The following is an 18,666-nucleotide window of genomic DNA, read 5'->3' on the forward strand; positions in this document are numbered from 1 at the left end:
GCTGGGATTAAAGGCGTGCGCCACCACCGCCCGGCCACAATTTCCAATGCTTTAAAATATTCCTTTTAATTTACTACACCTTTAAATAGCTATTTTATATGTACTCACGTATGTATATGTATATGCATGTGTATATTTATTTGTATATGATACGTGTGTGTGTGTGTGTGTGTTTGTGTGTGTGTGTGTGTGTGTTTGTGTGTGTAACAAAGGTGCTGGGGGTTACTCAGTCGTTAAAGTACGTTCCTTGCAAGCAAAGCACTTGCCTTGCAAGTATGAGAACCCAAATTCAGATCCCCAAGACCTGAGTAAACACTAGATATGGTGGCCTAAACCAATCATCCTTCTCTGGTTAAGCAGAAATGGGAGGATCATAGTGGATTGCTGCTTGGCTGGTCCAGCCTAATGGGTAAGTTCCAGGTCCAGTGAGTGACCCTGTCTCAAAAAATTAGATGGAGAGTAATAGAAAGAGAAACATGGTACTGACTTCTGGCCTCTACACTCATGCACAAACATATGGACACACACATGAACATATACATGAATATATATACAGGCACATATGGTACACAAAAATAAGAGAAAAGAAAAATAAGTTAGTAAGTCAAGCCCATGTATATAGCTACAGACATGTTTTGAAAATGTGGCATTCGGTGAATTCAAGTCTTATTTTTGTTATTTTATACGTATGAGTACTTCTTCTCTCTGCCTGTATGAATACCATGTGTCTGTGTGTAATGTATGAGGGGGGAAGAAAAGAGTGTCAGATCTCCCCAGAATTGGAGTTATACTCAGTTGTGAGAAATGATGTGGGTGCTCGGAATTGAACCCTGGTCCTCAGCAAAGCAGCAAGTGCTCTTAAGTACTGGGGCATCTTTCTTGCCCCATCAGATGATTTTATCACTGTGCCCTGTTGTAGAATGAGTATACCCAAATTAGGATGATATGACTATAAGTAAACAGTATCTTTTCATGGGAGCATCCTTTTATAAAGTTCCTGTCAGACTGAGTTGTTGCTTTTAAGTGCACACACATTCACACACACACACACACACACACAGTAGTTTATATCCATGTATATTTATATGTGCATATGTATACACACACATACACACATATATATGGGGAGAGAAAGAATCAGAGAGAAAAATAAGCCTTTTATAAGCATTCTATAATAAAATCATTGCTTGGAAGTGTTGCTCACTGAGAGCCTAACTACTACCCCGATACATCTAGAAACTGGTTATGTATATGACAAATTAAAAGTTGATTCTGCACTACTGGCTTTTCTGGTACAACAGAAATGATTATATTCTTGCATATGAAAAGCTCACTAAATGACATACCAAATAAAGCTGACTCTGGATCCACATATACCAGTGAAACAAGAAAGAACATCATCATTATTTGTTGGGATTTAATAGAGAGGGCTAGCACTTCTTGTCTCAGGAGATCAAGGAGCAACAGAGAGGCAGCTTATCTGCACATACCCCGTGGGGCTGGAACAAGCCATTTACATCACCCAGGAAAGCCCCTGCCTCCTATACAGAGGGCAAGATGAGGTGAAAACTGAGGGCACTGGAAGTTTATCGAGTCTTGTAAATATGAGCCCTGAAGGGAAAGTGGCCACAATCTTTTCTGAAGAAGAAAGATAGTTAGACTTGTATTCTTTGGCATTTAGGGCCACAAATACTATCCAGTCTAATTGTTTTGTCATTTTGATACTGACATGCTATTCTGTGGTGTATTAGGCCAAACTCTAGTGAAACAGAACTACCATAATGAATATGTGTTTTATACACACACACACACACACACACACACACACACCGTATGAAAGTCAGTTCTCTCCCTCCAAATGTGGGTCCCAGAGATCATAGTCTTGGACCATTAGGCTTGTGAGCAAGGGCCTTTATCTCCTGAGCCATCTAGCTGGCCCTGGATATATATTGTGAAAGAGGACTGGGTAACTTGTCTTAGAAAATAGTCTTGGTAGTCCAAAAACGTCATCTGCACTATAGAGAAGCTGAGACCCAGTAGCTGCTTGATGCACTCCACTAGATGCATCAGAGTATTAATCTACCTCGGAATGCCTGAAGAGTTTCCAGGGAGCTGCTAGAGTTCAGTCCTCTTAGTTAAACTTTTCAAGAAGTATCCCCATAGTCCAGATTAACCATCCCAAGTGGAGAGAAAAGTTTTCTGCTCTTTGTCAGAGCTACTTAATAATTTAAGTATTTTAGTTAAAGAGGTCCTAATTAAAGATACAATATTATATGAACTGATCTCAATGAAGCAAAGTGGGAGGGGAGAAATCAAATTCATCGAGGAAATTACATCCCATACATATGCATATACACATACACACATGTGCGCACAGGAGAAAGCCATTAATTATAAAAATGTAACATGCAAAGGAAGTTGCTATACAGAAGCTTATAAACACAATCGTCCGTTTATTCCTGCAATAGGATGTGAAGTCTGGAGAGTGGGGGTGTGGCTCAGTTGACGGTGTCAGTGACTGTGCACGAGGCCCTGGACTCCATACTCAGGATCCTACACACTGAGGGTGGTGGGACATGCTTGCCACCTCTCGTGTGTGAAGTAGAGGCAGAAAGATCCATCAGATCATTCTCACATAGCAAATTCAAGGCCAGCCTGAGATACAGGAAACCTGTTTTCAATTCCCCCAACACACACACACACACACACACACACACACACACACACACACACACACACACACACGAGGCTTGAGGGCTCAAGTCCATCATGCCCATCATTTACCTCTTTCTATCCTTTCTCTCCACTTCCTGCCTAAGACGTCAGGATCCAATCATTTTCTTGAAAGATGGTTAGCACACCCATCAACCCCTTTATATTATACATGACTTGAATTTTCTACAACACTAAATTCATTTCCATATATTCATACATTCATTCATGATTTTTCTCATATACTTCCAGTTTAGTCTTGTTAGATCCTCTGCACTATAACAGAGTTAAAACAATGTGAACATTTCAGTCTTGCGTGGTGCTGAATACTGTGCACTTGATTACTTCTGTTATCTCTGCTACAAGGAGCTGGTGAGGAAATTGCTCAGTGGGAAGCGGGCCTAGTGAATCAATGCACTGCTTATCATTTATGTCCAGATATAATGCTGCTGCTGCCCTGGCTGCAGGCACTCTAACCCTCCCGGGACACCTGCAGAGGGTAATTAGCTTGCACCTGGCCATAATTAGGAGCAAAAGGTGACCCGAAAGGAAATCTCACCAATCTTGACAGAAAGCATATGCAGAACAGAAACTGTGAGCTTGAGAAAATGCAGGTTTAACTGTCATGGAGGCATGGAAAAGCGTGCAAAGTGTTAGAAGGGGTGGCTGGTGAAGGCAGGATCTCTGAAGGTGAGAGACACCCAGGAACACCAGTTGCAGGTATCTGTGCCAAGATGGGCTTCAATTCCTGGGGACTATTTCTCTCAAAAGTACGAGGTCCCACTGGACAGTGTACAGCTTTCCAGGCTTGCAGAGGAATGACAGTGAAAAGCCAGGACACCCACCCATTTATTTAGAGCAAGGGCAACATCTTTTAAATAATTACAAATATTTTTATTTCAAGTGTTTTGGTTGATTGCCTGTTTTTGTTTTTATAGCATAAATTAAAATTACATGCAATCAAAAACACTTATTTAAAAATTGTTCTTAGTGACCACTCCTTAATTAATTGCCATATGCTTGCTCACCATTAAGTCCGCTATTATTTCTCCATAGCAACAATAAAAAGTAGAGGTGATAGGCTTCATCACGTAGCTAAGAACACCAGAGGGCTCTGTATTAGCCATTTCGTGGCTATGACATAATAAATAATTGACTTAAAGAAGGAGTGGTTTATTCAGCCTCACAGTTCCATGAGGCCAGTCCTCATGGTGGGGAAAGCCGTGGTAGCAGGAGTGGGAAGCAGCCAGTTACATTACTCCATAGCCAGGAAGCAGAAAAAGACCATGCTCATCTTGCTTTCTCCCTTATTATTAATTCTGGGACTGTAGCCCATGGACTAGTGCAGCCACATTTAAAGAGTATTTTCCCTGGTGCTTAGCTGGCTTTTGGGAACATATTCCCCATGCTGGATTACCTTGCCCAGCCTTTATACAGGTGTGAGGGGGAAGTGTGCTCCTACCTCAACTTGATGTGCCATGCTATGCTCAAGCCCATGGGAGGCCTGCTCCTTTCTGAATGGAGACTACAGATGGAGGAAGAGTGAATGAATGGGGAAGGGGGTAAATGGGAGATGGGGGCGGGAACAGGAAAGGAGGGAGGGGGAACAGTGACCAGTATGTAAAATAAAGGAAAAAATTAATAGAAAATAAAGAGGGTATTTGCTGTTCACATAAATCTATCTGGGAGAATGTTCATCGATACATCTAAAAGAGTGTTTCCATAGTGATTGTAAAATCCATCAAGGTGACAATCAAGATGAAACAGCACAGGACCAACCCTGTGTATGTATCAGTGGATAAAACTAAACCCAGACCAATGGCTTAGACTTGCATGCCCTCCCTGCTGGGTCTACTATATTTTCCAAAGGAATAGATAGGTTTATGGGTGGCTTTCTCCTTTTAATTCAGTTGATTTCTTTTCCAGAAATATAGCATGTAGGCAAAGAAAGACAAATATAAAGTATAGAGAAGATCAAATATATTAATTTCCATCACTCATAAAGGTGAGGAATATGAATGAATCTCAGATCACAAAGATGCTAACCCAGAGAAGAGTACACATCTCCAGTAGTAAGGTAAATCCATGACGTCATTCTCACAGCCTTTGGTGTCTATGTTTATTGTTCTAACTCCTCCTTCTGGCCCTCCGCTGTTCTGGTTTCTATTTGCTGTGTCTGTATCACTGTCTTCTCCAGTCACCAGCAGCTCCCTCAGGTCAAAGCCTTTGAGATGGTGCATTTCTACTCCATCCCAAGCACTAACAGTACTTGCAATACACAGCAACTCAATTCATATTTGTAATAAACACTATGTAACACTTAAGATTGTATTTACTAATTAATTTATGTGTTCACTCACAGAGGTATATATGTACACACACATGCCCCAATGACGCATGTGTGGATATCAGAACACAAATTACATGTATACATATGTATACACGATGTGCATATGTATAAATGCATTTGTGGACATGTGTATAAGTATATGTGGATAACTGTTTTTAATGTGTATGTGTTCAGAAAATAGTCTACAATATAACACTGAAAGTGATTGTTAGTGAGGCCAAGCAGCAGGAGCTTGAGGCCTCTGGTCACATTGTATCTCCACTCTGACAGCAGAGAGATGAATGCTGATTCCGGTTTCCTTGCTTTCTAGCACATTGAGTGGCACCAGCCATATTTACAGAGGGTCTTCCCTCTTCAACTCATCCAGGCTAAAGTTTCCCTCTCAAACATGCCCAGAAGTTTGCACCTTGGAGAACATGAAAGCCTGTCAATTTGGATACATTCTTTAGTATGAAATCATGTAAAATAGGTTTGTAATTAAATTAGGATAAAGCAAAAGTTAAAACAAAGCCCAACCTAACTTCCTGCTTAGTCGACCCTGGGTAATACTCAGTATCTATGTCATGCTGGGTGATGATAACAGATCATTCTACAGATAGCAGATCTTTCACACTTACCCTGAGAAGCAGTTGACATTTCTGGGTTTCTCTCTGATATAGAAGTAGCTTCATATAAGACTATATTAGACTGTATATCTAAATAGATAAAAAGTAATAAGATAAATACACCTATTGAAATCATATGGGGAAATTGATACATTATCAAGTCAGTATAGAAACTGAGCTTACTAGGCTTCAGCAGAGGAAATGAAGGCACACTGTGTATGTGCCTTTTGACAGTACAGTCTCTGGAATAAAACAAACAGGGACATTTAAATAAATATACTGCTGTATTCAGGACTTCATTTCTTTTCCAATATTTGCAATTACACAGTCGAACATCGTAGCTGGGAGTCATAGATCATTGTGTTATCTAGTAATACATGATGAGGGGGGCATGGTGGCAGCACAGCAAAGCAATTGGTGGGAAAAAAGCAGGCACCCTGTTAGAAATGCATATGAATCAAGTTTTCTCCCCATGTGAACAGAGTAGCAATGAGTACCTACCTCTGCAGTAAGACAGAGTCCTCTCAGGGTACGCCCAGAAGAGGTAGTGCTGGGTCAGATGGAGCTCTGTTTTAGTTTTTCAGAATCCCCCAGACTGATTTCCAATGGGGCTATACTGCTTTATGCTCCTACCCACAATGTGTATGGATTGGATTTTCCCTGAGCTTGTTACTTGAGGCCCCCACGGCCCATTTGAGGAGCTGTTGGCAGTTGATGGCTGCTGAGGAAGGAAGACTTGCTGCTCTTTGGTGGGGCGGAGAATGGCCCCTAGTTGGTTTCCCACGTAGCATTTACATATGGACAACACTAATTGAACTCAAGTGGTTATGACAAAATAACATATGTTGAGGGATCCTGAGGAATTTGACAGTGGTGTTAAGGGTGTATATGATCAAGACACATTGTTTACATGTATGGAATTTCAAATAATAAACACAAATATAAATCTAAAGAGAAATTGATGTTAAATTGAGTTGTTGTTCTTGCAAGTAAGATATTTTGATGGTCAGCTTCGTCATGTGAGCACCAGATCTGTCTGTAATAGTCTTCCTTGACAAAGTATATGATCTATGAATCAAGCACAGATGATATATTATTCTTTCCATGATGTTTATTAAAACTACTCAAGCTAAAAACATCCTTCATTCATCATTCCTTCACACACTAGCTTAGCCATAGACTTTTAGTAAGTGCTGCTTGGGAGAATATAGAGATTTGGAAGACCTTGGACAATTCACAGTGAACTGGGGAAGGCAGACCAAAAAGCCATTACAATAAAGGAGTCATGTGGTTCCTCATGTATGCCTAGAGAAGTTCTCTACCTAACATAAAAGTTTTAGGGAAAAGTAGGAATCTTGGCTGAAATTTGAATTTATTTGTATTTGTTTATTTTTAAATTATATTAATTTTTATTATTTATTAGTTAATATTATTTATTCATTATTAATTCATTTTATTTATTTACTTTGATTGTGTGTGTGTGTGTGTGTGTGTGTGTGTGTGTATGCATATGTGTGCATTGTTCATTTGTCTGTGAAGGTACATGGTAAGGCCAGAGGATGACATTCAATGTTTTCCTCAGTCACTTATGTTTTGAGACAAGGTCTCTCACAAAACTTTGAGCTCACTGTTGTCTTAACTGGCTAGACAGGAAGTCCTGAGGATCCATCTGGCTCTGCTTTGCCCCATGCCCTCCCTACCCCATACTGATGGAGTGGAGTTATAAGCAAGAACCAACACACCTTGCTCCCCCTGCCCTGTGACTATCTGATTCCCCATGGCCCATTTGTTGAAGACATCAGCTTTGCTTTTGTGAACTTGGCTCCTTCATGAGATGTCAGCTGATAATGTGTCTATCTATGCATTTCCAATGTAGACAAATTTCTAAATGGTCTTATTAAATAAGAAACACAGAGCCAAATATAAGAGTGAAAGACTTAGGTCAGGGAAATAGGGAAATCCACCAGTCAACCTTACCTCACCAACTCTGCAGTTTCCAAATGTGAGTTGCTTCCTGTCTACCCACACCTTTATTGCCTTGCTGTTCTGCCCTCTCATTGGCTATCTTAGCCCAGCTTCCTCACTTTTTCTTCCTACATAGCTCCGTCACTTTCTGTCTGTCTGTACAGACCTCCAAGCCTCTATGATTATTATGTGTCACCATGCTTGGCTCTGTTTCCCTGTGTGGCTTGAACACACAGAGATCTTGCTTGCTAAGGGATTAAGGGTGTATGTTACCTGACTTCTTGTTTACTTAAAATGGCTAACCTATTCCCCCTGATCTCCAGGTAAGCTTTATTTATTAACATACAAATAAAAGATGACTACATTTCAGCACAAATAAAATATCACCACACTTTCAACCTCCCTATTTTGTTTTATTTGTTTATGTTTCTGTCTTTACACAGGTACCAAGTGTTTGTATTATTCATGATTTTTGATTATATTTATTAATTTAGTGTGTGAATATTTGTGTCTATGCATGATTATCATGGTATATATGTGGGTCTGAGAGGACAACATGGGTGAGAGTTGGTTCTTCCCTTCCACCAAGTGGTTCCCAGGGATTGAATTCAGGTTCTCAGTCTTGGAAGCAAGCTTCTTTACTGTCTTTGCCATCTTGGGGGCCAATAATTTTTAAGATATTATAAAATCAAGTAGAAAGCTCCTGGCTTTATTTGTCTTTCTGTAGATTTTTTCTGGTCATTCCTATTTTTTGCTTTGTTATGAATTATATTGTTTTTCTTACAACTAGCATTGGGATTTTAATAAGGAATTAAATATTTGAAATAAAGCCAACACTTCACTAATTCAAGTCTTCAAATCAATGAGCACCAGCCTCTCTTTAAATTGTGATATGAATTTTATTTCATTGTTTTGTGTTTTTCAGTAAATAAGCCTTTCATTTCCTTAGTGAATTTTACTTCTAAGCATTTTATTTCCTGGGGTGTTATAGTTCATTTTAATATGTAGGAAAAGGTTTTGTGTATTTTGCTTATCCTTTGTATCTTTAACTTTGAATCCCTTTACTCTAATTTACTTACATAGTTTTAACAGCTTCTTCCTTCCCTCCCTCCCTCCCTCCCTCCCTCCCTCCCTCCCTCCCTCCCTCCCTCCTCCCTCCCTTCCTCCTTCTCTCCCTTGTGGTGTCTAGCTGCCCGTATGAGACATGAAGCAGGAACCTGGTTTTGGCTCTGTTTAGAATTGGTTATTAAATATTTTTAGGTTTAAGGTGGAAACTCGAGTCGTTGGGCGCCATTTGTTGCTGGAGGGCTTCTCTCCAGGTTCCACCAAGCCCCACAGTCCCACAATCCACGTATAAAATAATCACTCAAATGCTTATATTACTTATAAACTGTATGGCCATGGCAAGCTTCTTGCTAACTGTTCTTATATTTTAAATTAACCCATTTCTATAAATCTATACCTTGCCACGTTGCTTGTGGCTTACCGGCGTCTTTACATGATGCTGTAGCAGTAGCTGAGAACTATATCTTGATCCTCAGGGCAGCAGGCAAAAAAGATTAAGACTGGGCAAGGCTTGAGCCTGTGAAATTTCAAAGTTACCTCCAATGACCCACTTCCTTCAGTGAGGCTGCACCTCCTCTAACAAGGCCATACCTTTAACTCCTTCTAAAACAAGCCCTGTTACTTGGGTCTAAGCATGCAATTATATGAGCTGATGGGATTCATTGGCATTCAAACCACCACAGTCACCTTTGTGTCTGATAAGTAAATACCACTGACCTTGCTGGCTGATATTTTTAATTTATGGATTTTTTCACTTTGTTCTTTTCCTTAGTTTTACTTCTGTATTTATACAGTTTTTACTCGTATCTTATATGCCATTTGTACCTGGGTACTGCAGGCCTCATTATGTGAGCTTGGCATTGTTTTCTCCAAATTTTTGGGAATTTTCCAAGTATTAACATCATTTCTCATTTCACTTTTTATTATGAAGAATTTTTTATTATTAAGAAATTTTCTGTTCATTTTATATACCAGCCACAGATCCCCCTCTCCTCCCTCCTCCAACCCCTCCCTGCCCCCCTCCAACCCACCTCCCCTTCCCACCTCCTCCAAGGCAAGGTCTCCTATGAGGAGTCAGCAGAGCCTGGCACATTCAGTTGAGGCAGGTACAAGCCCCTCCTCCCTGCAGCGAGGTTGCACAAGGTGTCCCACCATAGGCACTGGGCTCCAAAATGCCATTTCATGCACCAGGAACAGATCCTGATCCCATTGCCTGGGGACCCCCTAAACAGTTCAAACTAAACAACTGTCTTACTTATGCAGAGGGCCTAGGCCAGTACTATAGGGGCTCCAAAGCTATTGGTCCACAGTTCATGTGTTTCCACTAGTTTGATATGGTTTATATATATACTTATTTTTTTGTGTCTGTGACCATTTTGTCTGCATAAATATAGGTACACCACATGCGTGCATTTCCTGGGGAATCCAGGAGTAGGTAGGTGGCAGATATCCCAGAACTGGAATTATAGACAGTTACAAGCCTACAATCCACTATGTGGGTGCTAGGAACCAAACTCTGGACCAACTCAAGAGGAGCAAGCCCTATTAAACTTTGAGTCATCTCAGCCAATACCATTAATTATTTACTTTCTACACTTTCCAAATCAAGCTATTTGAGCCAAATGTTTCCTTTGGCAGTAAGTTATTGAAGGTATTGAAGGCAGATTTGGTTTCTACACAATTTAGGGGTGTCTGTTCAGACATTTAGTTTTTCTAAGTAGACTTTATACTTCTAGGAAGTTACTTCTTTCTTCTAAGATAAGCACCTTATTTACATGTCTTCATACTAAGCTCCTGTGGCTTTTTTTCCCTTTCTGTAGCATCAATTACAATGTATTCTATTTCATTTATCCATTTTTTAAAAAAATCTAAATGTTCTCAGTTTTATGTCTTAGCCATGTTTGGATTTGGTTAATATTGCTCATCTTTTTGTAAGTTACAACTCTCAAAATTTCTATTCTAATTACTTTATATTTTATTTATGTTTTGTTTTTGTATGTGTGTGGTGTCTATGTATGTACTTGTTCATGTGTGTGCATGCAGGTGGGCTTCCATTGGTGTTCATGTGCATGTGAATGATAGAAATCATCATTAGATGTTTTCTTCAGGAAACCTTCTCCTTAGGTTTTGAGAGAGAGTCTCTGTCACATGAGATGGAGCTCACTTTGATTGAGCAAGGCTTGCTGTACAAGGTGCTCCATGGATCTTCTTTGTCTCTCCTCCTTCACAGAACTACAATTACAGATATATACCACTGAACATGGCTTTTTATATGGAATCCAAACTCAGCTCCCCATGAAATTGTTGCAATCACTTTGGGGCAATCACTCATGTAGCTGGAGAATTTCTCTGCAGCTCCTGCCAAGTCCCGCCAGTCCCAAAGCCCACTTATAAAATAAACACACAGATGCTTATATTATTTACAAACTGTATGGCCGTGGAAGGCTTCTTGCTAACTGTTCTTATATCTTAAGTTAATCAATTTTTATAAATCTATACCTTGCCACGTGGCTCATGGCTTACCGGCATCTTCACATGCTGCTTATCTTGGCGGCGGCTGGCATTGTCTCCCTCCGCCTTCCTGTTCTCTCAATTCTCCTCTCTGTTAGTCCCACCTATACTTCCTTCCTGGCCACTGGCCAATCAGTGTTTTTTTATTGACCAATCAGAGCAACACATATGACATACAGACCTTCCCACAGCACACTCAAGCTCTCAATTAATTTAATTTTTATGAAACAGTGTCCTTGTTTTTAGCTCATTCTCTCTTTAAACTCTCAATCCCCCTGCCACTGATTCCTCGGTGTAGAGACAGCAGGCATGAGTCATTATGCCCAATGCTTAGATTGTTTTCCTATGAACAGTTTTCTTTCTACTTCATTTCTTCTCTGATGAATTGGCTCAGTCTTACATTTCTTTCAGTAACGTTCTCATTACTAATAAAAATGATTTTAATAGAGCAAATGCTTCATGTTACCTATTTCATATTAGGTGATTTTTAGAAGTTTTCTTTTAGGAGACTCATGCATTTCTTTTCTAAGTAGTCTTAGTCAGCTTTTAGTCACTGTGACAAAATATCTGAGAAAACAGCTGTAGAAAGTTTGTGGCTAGGGAAGGAGCTCAGAAAAGTGCTTGTGAGCATACAGACATGAGTTAAATCCCTACAACTCAAGTACAAATCCTGGGAGTGGTGGTGCAGGTCTAAAATCTCAGCACAAGGGAAGCAGAGAAGGTAAGATATCTGAGGCTACTGACTGACCAGTTTACTTGACTTGGTGACCTCCATGTTCAGTGAAATACTCTATCTCAAAAGCAGTAGATGCTCCTTAACATGAGCTTTTCAGGCAATTTCAGATTCAAAACATAATTGTTATTAAATATATATATATATATATATATATATATATATATATATATATATATATATTACTGAAGACTGGCTGAAATTTATTGGACTGGAACCTGTGGGAATAATGGTCTCAAATTCTGAGATCCTCAGTGGGAAGATTGAAAGATGAGAAATAAAGAAGACAGAAACAGTAGCTGGAACCAGGATGCCTTGCATAATCTAATGATTTATGCCAAGCAATTTTATTGAGACATATATCATCATGTATATTATTTGCAGGGCAGGGGAACAGCCAAAATCAGCAGAAAGTTAAGTCAGACAATGTTGGCAAAAAGAACACAGGATGATTCAGATATAGGTGCTTAAGAACTGATAACAACATCTCTAGGGAAGAGTCTGGTCCCCAGGAACTACAACCTTGACTCCCATGAGGTGCTGTCTTCAGCATCAGACATGTCTTGCCAAGTTCATTCCTACATAAGGACACAGAACTGATGTTCCCATTGGTCTTTCATCCCAGTATCTCAGAAGCTCTTGGGTCTATCTGGCTCCTCACATGTATTTATTGCTTTTCTACTTAGATGGGACTCTTGATTTGTCTTCCACAAAAAGACCCCTATTAGATCACAGACCCTTTAGCTATTTGCCACCTTTCCCCAAACCAAGCCATTCTCTTCTGTAATCTCCCTCTGGAGGTGGTAAGCAAATTATGTTGTGGCATTGCAATCTCCCTTTCCCTTTCATCTGCTATCCCCCCCCCCAAATCCAATGAAAATTCTAATTCTGTCTTATAATTTTGTACCTTCTTGCCTTATGATTCTATCCATGTAATCTAGGTCATGTGACATATATAATTTACCTCCCCCACCACCCCGCTAAAAGAAAGATCCTTACAATGAGACTGTAGTTAGAGTTGTCCTGCTTTGCCCACAGTCAGGACAAATCTTTATCACCCACCAGTCCCACAGCTGCTCAGACCCAACCAAGTAAACACAGAGACTTATATTGCATACAAACTGTATGGCCATGACAGGCTTCTTGCTAACTGTTCTTATAGCTTAAATTAATCCATTTCTATAAATCTATACCTTGCCACGTGACTGGTGGCTTATAGGCGTCTTCACATGCTGCTTGTCTTCACATGCTGCTGGTTATGGCGGTGGCTGGCAGTGTCTCTCTGACTCAGCCTTCCGCTTCCCAGAATTCTCCTCTCTCCTTGTCCCACCTACTTCCTGCCTGGCCACTGGCCAATCAGTGTTTTATTTATTGACCAATCAGAGCAATTTGACATACAGACCATCCCACAGCATGAGACATATCCAAACTGCTGTAGTTCCTTGGAAGTGAAGGTTCTGACTCTTCCTCTTCCCTTTTAATGTCCAATCATGGTTGCCTATGGCCATATTTCAGCAACTCTAGGACTTAAGCATATTTTCATTTCAGGAGCCCTGTCATACTATCTGTGATGTGTATTTCTTCTCATTACTGTTCTTCAGACCTGAAGAGTCTACAACACTGTAAATCTCCTTACAAATCTCATCTAAATAGAGTTTTTGTGTTAGCTTCCTTTCTGAGAATCTACAACACCTATCTTTCATTTGTCACAGATACAACTAAAGATGACGGTTGTAATTTTTATATTCACATTATGATATAATCATTGCAAGCCATTAACTCATTCTACAGTGCAGAAAATTTGCATATCTTTAAACTCACCTATTATTTCTAGCAATATTTTCATAAATTTCTTAGGATTTTCTATAGAGATAGTCTATTTTCTGTGAATAAAGAAAACTTTGGGGTTTTAAAATATTTTTCTTTACTCTTTGAGATGTTCATATATGTGTATAATGAAATATGTTCATATTCACTTTTCATTCTCTCCCTACTCTTCAGTCTCTTTATCCTATTCTCACCAAATCTCCTCCCCTACTACATCTCCTCCCAACTATAGGCCTTCAATTTTTTTCTTTTGATAATTCATTAAAAACTTTAGAATCTAATTGTTTCACTAATGGACATGGGGTCCTGTTTTGTAGCACAGACAAATTACCAAGGGCAACTCCCAAAAAATGAATGATTCTCCCTTCCCCAGCTGGTATCAAATGCCTACAGTTCTTCTATATAGCAGCAGCAAGGGTGGATCACCAACATCTGTGCCATAACTTTAATTGGCTTGATCATGTGCAGTAGCTACAGTTCTGTGATTTCATGAATGTGAAGAATCACACGTCATGTGCAGAAGACCGAGCTTCATAGCTCCCCCCCACCAACCAGTTCTCACATTCTTTCTCTTCTTTTTTCTTTTCTTTTCTTTTTTTGGTTTTTCAAGACAGGGTTTCTCTGTGTAGCTTTGATGCCTGTCCTGGATCTCACTCTGTAGTCCAGGCTGGCCTCAAGCTCACAGAGATCTGCCTGGCTCTGCTTCCCCAGTGCTGGGACTAAAAGCATGCACCACTGACACCCAACCTCATGTTCTTTCTTGATCTGGTCTTATGTGGCTGGCAAAAATCGAAACTATGGAAAGAAAGGAGAATATTCACCTAAGCATGGTGAAATTGTTATTGATTTTTTGTTTCTAAATGCCTTTTGTATATGTAAAGTTCAGGAAACTTATTTCTGCTGATGGTCTATATAACTTTGTATGTATCAAGCTTTTCTATATATTTTCTAGCTGTATTAAGATTATCTGTGATGTGTCTTCTTAAGTCACATGAGTTATATATGGTGATATTTTATTTGTATTAAAATGTTATTTGTATGTTAATAAAGTTGCATGGGGGTCAGAGCTATTAGCAAGTCATAGGAAAGCAGGGGAGTGGTGGCATACGCTTGTAATCCGAGCACTTGGTAGGCAGAGCTAGGTAAGTCTCTCTGTGTTCAGGGATACAGCCAGTATTGGATACAAATGCCTTTAATCTCAATACCAATCATAGAAAACCTGGAGGTCTATACAGACAGGCTGTGATGAGGTGGTCATGTGGTTGAGTTTACAACCAATGAGAAGGCAGAACAGAAACTCTGTATAAAGACTTTAACACAGGAAGTAGCTCTGGTTTGGAGAGGTAGGACCACCGCAGGAGGAAGGGTAAGGTTTTAGCTCTTAGCTCTGACCTCTTGGCTTTCTTCTTTGCATTGGTTCTGTGTTTCTTATTTAATAAGACGGTTGGTTACATCTACATTAATATAAGCCTCCATGTTTACTTGGTTGGGTCTGAGAGGCTGTGGGACTGGCGGGTGAGAGAGATTTGTCCTGACTGTGGGCCAGGCAAGAAAACTCTAGCTACAGTTATGCATTATTTTACTAGCATTTATTTTATATTTCAAAGAGTATTTTCTCTTACATACACAGATAAATTTTAGTTTATAAAATTTGGTTAAGAAATCTGCTCTTTGTTTAACCTAAGTCAATAACTTGTTTTGAAACTATAGCTTTTATAAAATTTGCATATATAATTTCCATATTTATTCAATTGGCATCACATTTTGGGTATTGTTAATCATGACCAGTAATCCTACATTATCTTTACAGGTGATGAATGCCATTTCTTCTGTACTGTATTAACAATAGTAGATATTTTGATTTATGAACATGATAATTACTTAATTTAGTTTTTTCTTTTAATAATAACAATATATTTTGTGTCCAATACCTGAGCTTCTACTATTTAATTTAATAGTGATTGTACTATACACTTTTTGTTTTTTCTCAGTTTAATTCACAGCTAGTTCATGGTTGATGTATAGAAAAACAACAGAACATGATATTGACCTTAATGTTTTTAATAATACAAAAAATTTTAAAATATCATATTTTTTTAAATTTTGTGTTATATTTTTGTTTATTGTGTGCATTTTTGTATGTGTCTGTTATGTCACAGTGACCTTGTGGGGGTCAGAGAACAGCATGTTGGAGTTGGGCCTCTTCTTCTTCCATGTAGGTCCTTAGAATAGATCTTAGGTCTTCAGACTTGATGACATGCATCCTTAACTGGATGAGCCATATTACTGGCCATAACTCTAATAATTTTAAAAATGTATTGTCAAGAATTTTCCTCATAATAGTTTTGACATTAGTAAATAGAGGCTTATTCTTTCCTTCCTAGGAAATATTTATTTATTTATTTTGCATAATTTCTCTGAATAAACATTATAGTAAAACACTGAGCATCTGTGGAGAGAGTGAAAAATGTTCCTTTTGATCAGTGTTTTTACAGTCTTTCTTTTTCAAAAAATGTCAGCTGTATTTGCACCTTACAATATTTAATAAAAGGTACTTGTATATGTATATGTGCATATTTATGCAATTTCATTGTAATGAATGTATATATTCCAAGGTGACTGAAATTTTCTTGTGATTGCTCATCCTAGTACTTATTTTAATAAAAGTATTCAATGAATAGTGGGTGATTCTACCAATATTATCACCATGATCATCATCATTATTATTATCATCTTCATCATTATTATTCTCACCATTATATCTGGAAAGCTCAGTATGTGGAATAAAAAGGCAACATTCCTCAGCCTCATGAGGTAATCATTGTTCTCTCTGGGTGGTAAATACATTTTATTTCACTACCATATCTAACCCTGGCATGATAGCCTGTGTTATTAAAGCTTAAATGGTTGAATTTTACATCATCATAGAAGATCGATGTGCCCAGTTGATCATGTCTGTGACCGAGAGCGAGGAGTACTGAATATTTCAATGGAACAGATTTGCAGACATATTCCAGTTGTGGAGATACCATACATCATGGAAACCATTCCTCATGTTGCAGATATTGTCTGCTGCTGCAACAATGCCTCTTCTGTCCTGTGTACACGCAGAGCAGCAGTGCATACCAATTCTCTATCTTTTGTGCTATATTTTTCCACAGAAGCAATTTGACTTCAGACAAGTGAAGCCTCATTGACAGCATGTGTTATGCTGATGACAACTAACTCCAGTTCAGAATTGAGGAAATGAATCTGATATTGAGGGCATCTTCACCAGCTTGATAAAACTCTTCCTCTTCTAACAACCACAACATAAATTTTGATTATTTTAATGAGTGAAAGACTATTATATGCAAATGGAGTGTGTGCTTGCTTTTTAACTGTGTAAATTATGTTCTGTTTCAGGCACATGTTGCATGGCTGTGGATATGCACATTATTAGCATAACTTACAGTCAAATCACTGCCCTTTTCCCATATTTTTCTAGCTTTTCATTTTCAAAAGCATTTTCTCTTTTTTTAAACATGTGTGTGTGTGTGTGTGTGTGTGTGTGTCTGTATGTGCAAATGAGTGCAGGTGCCTGCAGAAGTTGGAAGAGGTCACCCGATTACAAGTGGTAATGAGACACTAGACTCGGCTATTGGCCACTGAATTTGAGCTCTCTGCTAGAGCAGTGAATCCTTTATCCACTGAGTCATTACTCTAGGCCCTGCTTTTTATTTTCCTTATGGCTTTAGTTCTACATGCCTTTCTTAATTATGAAAACAACTTTACATAGTTTGACACAGAAAATAATGTCTAAATTTTCATCTTCAAATAACTGGGATTCAGAATTTCTAAATTTATTTCCTATTGATTCAAGCAATGTTTACTAATATATAGATCACACTATACTGAAGCATACTGTCAGAAAATTCTGCATGAATGAAAATGAGAACAGTGAAGGTTTAAAAGAAGTGTACTTCACAAAAGTATGATACTTACACCAGTCACCACATTATTATATAAGCGGACATGGGGAAAATTAATCTTTAGATTTATCAGTTAATATTTTGCCTTGTTCTGGTACTATCCATTCAGATCCTACACTTTCTATCACTGTGATCTAAATCCCGTCCTCAGATGACTGCCATGTAGAGTTTCTCATTATTTCTACAAAGAACCCAGTATCTGAGAAAGAAACATGGAGTTGAAGGTAACATGTTACAGAGAACTGAATCTGGAAATTTGAATGTATTATCACTAGTAACATTCATGGATTATTTTTTGAAATTCAGAATCACATAACTACCAATAAGAAGCCAAACACATGAATTATCAGGTGAAAATTGTTTAGGTTGATGCATGAATTTGTGTAAGTCTGAGCATGTTTGCATGTGTGCAAGTGTGTGTACGTATTATATGCATATGTACATGCATATTTGTGTAGAGTGTAGAGGGGTGCATGTACATGTCCATTGAGTAGCTAGGCTTCCTTGCCTGTGAGTAACAAGGAACCTCCTTGTTTTCTCCTCCTGCTATAAGGATTAGATGCATACCTTGGTGCCTCGCTTTTATGTAGGTGAATTCAGGTTCTCATTCTTCTGTACTGAGTTTTCTCCCTGAAAGCTGTTTCTTAAGTTATATGTATGTATGAAACTATACATATTGATGTATATTAAGAAGTATGCATTGCCCTTTACCACAAAGATGACTGTGAGAGAAATAAAGCCAAACCCATTAAAGACCCAGGCCTTCTCGCAGACTCCATAGGGTAAGTTTGCTCTTGGTGTTTGATCTTTCCAGTATATCCTAGAAAAAGTCACTTTTATTGAGAAGAAACTAATATACAGTTGGGCCTGAAATCTCTGTAGTGTGAATAAATTGATTTTATACTAAGCAGGGAATACTGAGGAAGT

This window comes from Peromyscus leucopus, chromosome 15 (assembly GCF_004664715.2).
Source record: "Peromyscus leucopus breed LL Stock chromosome 15, UCI_PerLeu_2.1, whole genome shotgun sequence".
Classification (NCBI taxonomy): domain Eukaryota; kingdom Metazoa; phylum Chordata; class Mammalia; order Rodentia; family Cricetidae; genus Peromyscus; species Peromyscus leucopus.